Below are 7,308 nucleotides of genomic sequence, written 5' to 3'. Positions count from 1 at the left end.
CATAACGGGATCCATGCTCCAATTAGATTAAGCCCTGGTGTCACCCCATGGTGGGATCCAATCAAATCACACCTCTCAGCATCACCTCATTGCAAGATCCAATCAGATCATGCCTCATTACCCTCTTTATAAAACCTGCCTCAGATCCCAGCTCTAGGAGACAGATTTGAGCACTTCCTCCTGACTGCTTGCCAGTCAACACACAGTAAAAGCCTTTCTTTTCTCAAAAGCTGGTGCCATAGTATTGGCTTCCATGCATGTCAGGCAGCAAGCCCATTACTCAATGACAGTTGTTAGGGGATAAGGGGAAGGGAATGCAGTGTGATTGCTAATGGCTACAGGTTTCTTTTGGGGGTGATGAGATTTTGGAACTAGACAGAGGTGGTGGTTGCACAACGTTGTGAATGCACCTCGGGCCACCAACCTGTTCACTTTGAAATGGTTAATTTTATACACAAAGCTCACCTAACAAAAAGAAATGCAGTCACACAAAATGATTAAGCACACATTGCAAGAATGTATTCCAGTAAAAGTGCACCTTAAAAATATGTAAATGATTACCTCAGGTAGAGAGGGAAAAGAGAATGAATGTGGCAAAAGATGGCCATAAAGAAATGCACAGATGCTGGAAAAAATAAAAAAAGAAACGCACAGATGAATACCTGAAAAGAGGTATGGCCTGCCCAGATCAGCAAGACCAGAGGGAAAAGGAAGAGAAAGAATGCCGATGTCCCTGTCCCTCTGCTGGTCAAGTAGCATGACTTGTGAGGCTCCTGTGCTGGTGAAACCTGGGCCAGGCTGGGGTGGGGAGACCCCAGACCCAGGATGGGAGTTGGGGAAGGCATGGATGGGGTCCATCAGCAGAGGTATCTCCTCAACCCTCCAAGGGACTTTACAAAGGCAGGTGCCATCCCACTCTGTTTTTCCTCTCGGACTTGAGATTGTGCAGGCCTGTCCCTTGGCATGCCTAGTAAGTTGCACATGCACTCTAGACCCTTTTGTATAAAAATTGTACAGGAACTGTACAGTGGCTCATGCCTGTAATCCCAGCACTTTGGGAAGCCAAGGTGAGAGGCAGAGTTTGCTTGAGCCCAGGAGTTCAAGAGCAGCCTGGCAACATAGCAAGACCTCGCCTCTAAAAAATTTTTGTATTAAAAAAATTAACTGAGCATGGTGGCATGCACCTGTGGTCCCAGCTACTTGGGAGCCTGACGGGGGAGAATCGCTTGGGCCCAGGAGTTTGAAGGTTCAGTGAGCTATGATTGAGCCACTGCACTCCAGCCTGTGTGACAAAGCGAGACCTTGCCTCTAAAAAAGCAAAAGATGAAAAAGTTGGACAAGATGTGGATGACGTTGCTTATGGGATGTGCCAGAACTGGCAAGTGCCTGGGAAAGGCCTCTACAGGTCCACAGCTCACCATGCCACCTGGCTTTCCACTGAGCCCAGGCTGTTCCCCAGTGCCCCTCCCCACTGTGGTCTTTGTCCTCCAATACTACAGGACCATGCAAATGCTCATTTTGATGAGCACCCACAGGTGCTTTCAGAGTGCTACTGATGCCTGCCCCTTCTTGGGCAGGGACTGTCAGCTCCAAAGACCTCTTTCAGAAAGTGACCTGCAACCCTGATCCTCCAAACTCACTGTCTAGGCAAGTCCCATGACCACACCTTGCTTTGGAAGGGGATGGGTCAGATCCAGGGGAGGAGCCCACCGTGGGCAGATGAGGGTTAAAGAGGCTGGGACTGCCTACACCTGCTCCTTGGGGTACCTGAAGATTCCAGGGTTCACGATCTGGCCTTCTCTTCTGTGGATTCCAGGATCCACCTCTCCACCCACCCCTGTGGGCGTGGTGGGCATCCTCAGCCTGGTGTGTTTATGCAGAAAAGTGTTCCTGGGACCCTAACGCCAGCAATCCCATGCAGTTTCCAAGCGTGGCTTTCTCATCTGTAACTCACAAGCTTACAAAGTTACATCTGCAACTCTCAAATGATTTTCCTTCAAAGACAGACCAAGGGGCAGCCTTTTTCTGGTGGTGGCATCCTGAACTCTCCTACCACCAGGGGGCATTTCTCTGACGTCCAGGAAACTGAACTTCCCAGGACCCCAGTAAATTCGCATGGACTTCCAAGTAGATCCCTTCACTGCCCACTAGGGCATGCAGTGCCCAGAGACCCACTGGTGTGAAGCACAGTCATGGCATGAGTGACACTGGGTTTAGGGGTACTGAGATTGGCAGTGGCAAAAGGCAAGTTGAATCTGGGGGTTCCCCAATCTTTCATTTGTCTTGAGCATTGGAATGACCCCACTAATAGAAGCTACCAGAAAGACCATGTCTGTGCACAGATCACAGGTTGCAGAAAGCCCGGCCCATGGGGCTCCCTCTCACACTCTAGCCAGGCCCTGCAGGCTGCAAGGGCAGAGGCTTCACCAGGGTGCCCGGCAGCCTGTGCACTCCAGCATTGGGCCGAGCCACCCAGCACTCAGCTCTGGCCGGGCAGTAGGGCCTGCTGCTTGTGGGCCCCTTGGGGGAGGTCCTGCAGAGTGGGCACATCTACTCCTGCAGGGCTGCCTCCAGGGGAAACCTCCTGAGGGGCCTCTGCTTTGCCACCCAGGGCTGGTGATACCACCCACACTGTGCAGAGGAACCTCAATCTGCCCTTCTGCAGCCTATGTCTATTCCTGAGAGAGTGGCAGGGAGACATGCTTCTTACAACAGCATGACCTCCCCAGATCCAGCCCCTGGTCAGCTTCCGGTGAACAACTGGCCATGAAATCCAGACAGACGGTAGTGTCTGGTGCTTGGGGTGAGGGTTTAGGAGACAGGCAGGTGCACCTGCTCCTAACCCAGAGCAAACTCTTCTCTCTTTTTCCAAGTGAACTCTGGGACACCTGAGTCTGTAAGATGGAGATGTGGAGATGTGGTTCACAACTTGGAGATGTGAACTGGGATGACATAGCTGCAATCCCCCTGGGGTCTCCGGCACTCATGCCAGTGTCTCTTACTGCATAGAATCAATCCATTTTTATTGCTGTGTCCCACCACCTCTCCAGGAAGGCTCCAGCAGGCCATATCTGCTCTCCTGACTTTCTCAGTGCCTCAGTGCCTCAAGGTCCCCTGTGTCTGTCATGATCCGAGGGCCTCTCCCCGTCAAGAGGGCTCCCTGGAAGCTGCCCATCTTATGCCCTCCCCTGGCAGTGCGTGCTCTCACTCAAATCCCTTTATCTTCTACCCATCCCTGCATCCACCATGGTGGTCAGGAGCCTCCCCTGAAGTGTGAAATATCCTCTCTGAAATGTGGAGGAGAGTACAAAGGCTGCGACATTCTTCTAATAGCAACTGTGGAAGGACAGGATACATAGATATAATTATGGGACATAACACCTGCAGATGTAATGGCCAATAATCTTCCATTAATGAAAAAAGTAAGTTTTCCACTTGATAAATCCCACTAAAGATGTAGATGCATATTTTTAAGTTCGTATTTTATACATCTTAGTAAAACTTTGGAAAACCAAAAATAGAAAAATCTTAAATGCTGAAAATAAACAGAAGGAGATTCAAAGTGAAATCAAGCTAATAAGGAATATACTGAATACCAAAAGAATGTAGGATCATATCTTCAAAGACAAAGGGAAAATAATTGTGAGCTTAAGTTTCTACACCCAGTCAAGCCAACACACCTGAGTGAGAATGAAAAGAAAGTGTTTTGTCAGATATAAAAGGACTTAGAATGGACACTACAAACTGAAGGCTACTGAAAGTCACTACAGAATGTACACAGAGAGGAGAAAACTGATCTCACACATATGTTCTCTGATTACAGTGAAGCTGACTGGAAATTAGTAACAGAAGGATATCTAGGAAATCTCTATGTGTTTACAAATTGAGAAATGCACTTCCAAATAACCTATGAGTCAAAGAGGATAATAGAAAATAGTTCAAACTGAATTTTTTTAATGCAAACTGAATTTTTAAAAAGGAAATTTAAAAAATTAAAAATAGGGAACATCAAAACCTGCCCTACGAGAACTACCCTACAAGAAATGCCAAGAGGTCCCTTCAGGCTGAAATGAAAGAACACTGGACAATAATTCACAGCCACATGGAAAAATACAGGCCACTGGGTCAGGTGCTTACAACGGTAATATGAAGGCCAGTAGAACTGTGAAGTTTTTTTGGATTTCCTCTTCTTTCCCTATATGATTTAAAGGACAAATACATGAAACAACAATTATAAAGATATGCTAATGGGCATACAATATATAAAGATGTAATTTGTTACAATAACAAGGAAGGAGGAATAGAACTGTGTAAGTCCAGGGTTTGTGTATACTATTGAAGTTGTTAGTATTAATGAAAACTAGAACAGTATATTAATAAGTTTAAGGTGTTAATTGTAATCCCCAAGGAAATCACTAAGAAATAACTACAACATATACAAAAATGTGAATGAGAAGGGAACCAAAATGATATACAAAAAAAAAAAAAAACCTCAAAGTAAGCAGAAGGCATTAATGGAAGGATTGAGGAACAAAAAAAACGAAACATTTCTAAAGATAACAAAATGGCAGTAGTCTTTTCTTATCAGTAATTATTTTAAATGTAAACTGCTTAAGTTATCCAATTGAATAACAGAGATTGTCAGAATGGATACCAATAGCAACAAAACCCAAACAAAACAAAGCTTATGGTTCATCTATATGCTTAGAAGAGACTCCTTCAGACCCAAAGACACACATAGGTTGCAAGTGAAAGAACAGAAAAAGATAACCCATGAAAATCATACCAAAAGAGAGCTAGGGTGCCTATGCAGACAAATTAGGCCTTAAGTAAAAACTAGTTACGAGAGACAAAAAGGGACATTATATTCAAAGGTTCAATCCATCAAGAAGAGACAACAACCATAAACATATATACACCTAACAAGAGATCTCTAAAAAACATGAAGCAAAAATTGACAGAATTGAAAGGATAAAGTTTCACAAGAATAAAGACTTCAACACTCCACTTTCAATAATGGATAAAATAACCAGACAGAAGATCAATATGAAAATGGAGGACCTGAACAATACTATAGACCAGCTAGACCTAGTAGATATATACAGAACACTCCATCCTCAGACAGCAGAATATATATTTTCCCCAAGCACACATAGAACATTCTCTAAGATATACCATATGTTAGACCACAAAACAAGTCTTAATAAATTTCTAAAAGTTAAAATTATCCAACTTATCTTCTCCAACCACAATGGAATGAAACTAGAGATTAATAACAGAAGGAAAACTAGAAATTCACAAATATGTGAAAATTAAGTGACACATTTTAAAACAATCAATGGGTCAAAGAAATCACAAGGGAAATTAGAAAACATTTTGAAGTGAATAAAATAAAAAACACAAAATATCAAAAGTTGGTTATGCAGCAAAGTTGGCACTCAGAGAGAAATTTATAGCTGTAAACATCTACATTAAGAAAGAAGAACAGTTCAGTGATCTGGTGGAGTTGTACAAAAAAAGAAAGAGAGAGAGAAAGAATCAGTTAATACAGTTGAAAAAAGAGAAATATAACAGTAACCTAGCTTTTCACCTTAAGAAACTAAAGAAAGAAGAACAAACTCAAGCTAGCAGAAGGAAGAAAACAATAAAAATTAGAGCAGAAATAAAAATAGAAAAATAGATAAAATAAATGAAACAAAAGTTGGTTATTTGAAAAGATTAACAAATTTGCCAAACCTAGACTTTCTGAGAAAAAAAGAGAGAAAATTCAAATTGCTAAAATCAGAAAGTAGTAACATTACTATTGACCTTAGAGAAATAAGAAGGATTGTAGCAGAATGCTATGAAGAATTGTATACTAACAAATTAGATAATCTCGGTGAAATGGACACATTTCTAGAAACACAAAAACTACCATAACGGCCTCAGGAAGAAATAGGAAATCTGCACTGACTTATAATGGGTGAAGAGCTTGAGCCCATAAGAAAACCTTTCTAACAAAGAAAAGCTTAGGACCAAGTGGCTTCACTGGTCCTAAGGGAAGTGCTGGGTGCAGTGGCTCAAACCTGTAATGCCAGTGCTTTGGGAGGCTGAGGTGGGAGGATTGCTTGAGGCCAGGAGTTTGAGACCAGCCTGGGCAACATAATGAAACCCCATCTCTACAGAAATAATTAAAAATTAGCTGGGCATAGTGGCGTGCATCTGTAGTCCTAGCTATTCAGAAGGCTGAGGTGGGAGGATCATTTGAGCCCAGGAGGTCAAGGCTGAAGTGAACTATGATTCTACCATTGCACTCCAACCTAGGTGGCAGAGCAAGACCCTATTTCTAAAAAATAAATAAATAAAAATTAAAAATAGCACCAACTCCTCTTGAACTTCTTTAAAAATTAGAAGAGGGAAGAACACTTCAAAACATCCTATAAAGCCAGTGTTATCCTGATACCAAAGCCAGACAAAGACATCATTAGAAAAGAAAATTAAAGAGCAATATTCCTTATGACTTATATATGAAAATTCTCAACAAAGTACTAGTAAAATGGAATTGGAATATTAAAAGTATCATACACCATGATGAAGTGGGATTTATTATAGGACCTCCAGGGTGGTTCAAGATACAAAAAATAATCAATGTGAAACACCATTATTTATAGATAAAAACACCATATTTATAGATAAAAACCATAAGCATCTCAATTGATAACAATAAAAATTTTTAAATCACTTGACAAGAGCCAATATCTTTTCATGATTAAAAAGAAAAACTCAATATACTAAGCATGGTGGCTCATGTCTGTAATCTCAAGGAGGCCAAGGTGGGTGGATTGCTTGAGCTCAGGAGTTTGAGACCTGCCTGGGCAACATGATGAAACCCCATATTTGCCAAAAATACAAAAAAATTAGTTGGGCATGGTGGCACATGCCTGTGGTCCCAGCTACTTGGGAGGCTGAGGTGATAGGATCTCTTGAGCTGAGAAGGCAGAGGTTGCAGTGAGCCAAGATCACACCATTATACTCCAGCCAGGGTGACAGAATGAGAATCTATCTTTAAAAAAGATACCACTTAATAAACTAGGAATAGAAGGAAACACCCTGAACACAAAAAGGTCATATTTGAAAAATCCGCGGCTAAGAGCATAATCAATGGAAAAAAACTGGTAACATTCCCCCTGAGATCAGGACAAGACAAAGATGCCTGATTTCCCCACTGTCATTTAACATTGTACTGGAAGTTCTAGCCACAGCAATTAGACAAGAAAAAGAAAACTCATTAAAATTGAAAAGGAAGAAATAAAACTATCTCTAATTTCA

This window comes from Mandrillus leucophaeus, unplaced genomic scaffold, assembly GCF_000951045.1.
Source record: "Mandrillus leucophaeus isolate KB7577 unplaced genomic scaffold, Mleu.le_1.0 Scaffold734, whole genome shotgun sequence".
In the NCBI taxonomy this organism is placed as follows: domain Eukaryota; kingdom Metazoa; phylum Chordata; class Mammalia; order Primates; family Cercopithecidae; genus Mandrillus; species Mandrillus leucophaeus.
Note: the sequence above shows the minus strand (reverse complement) of the source record.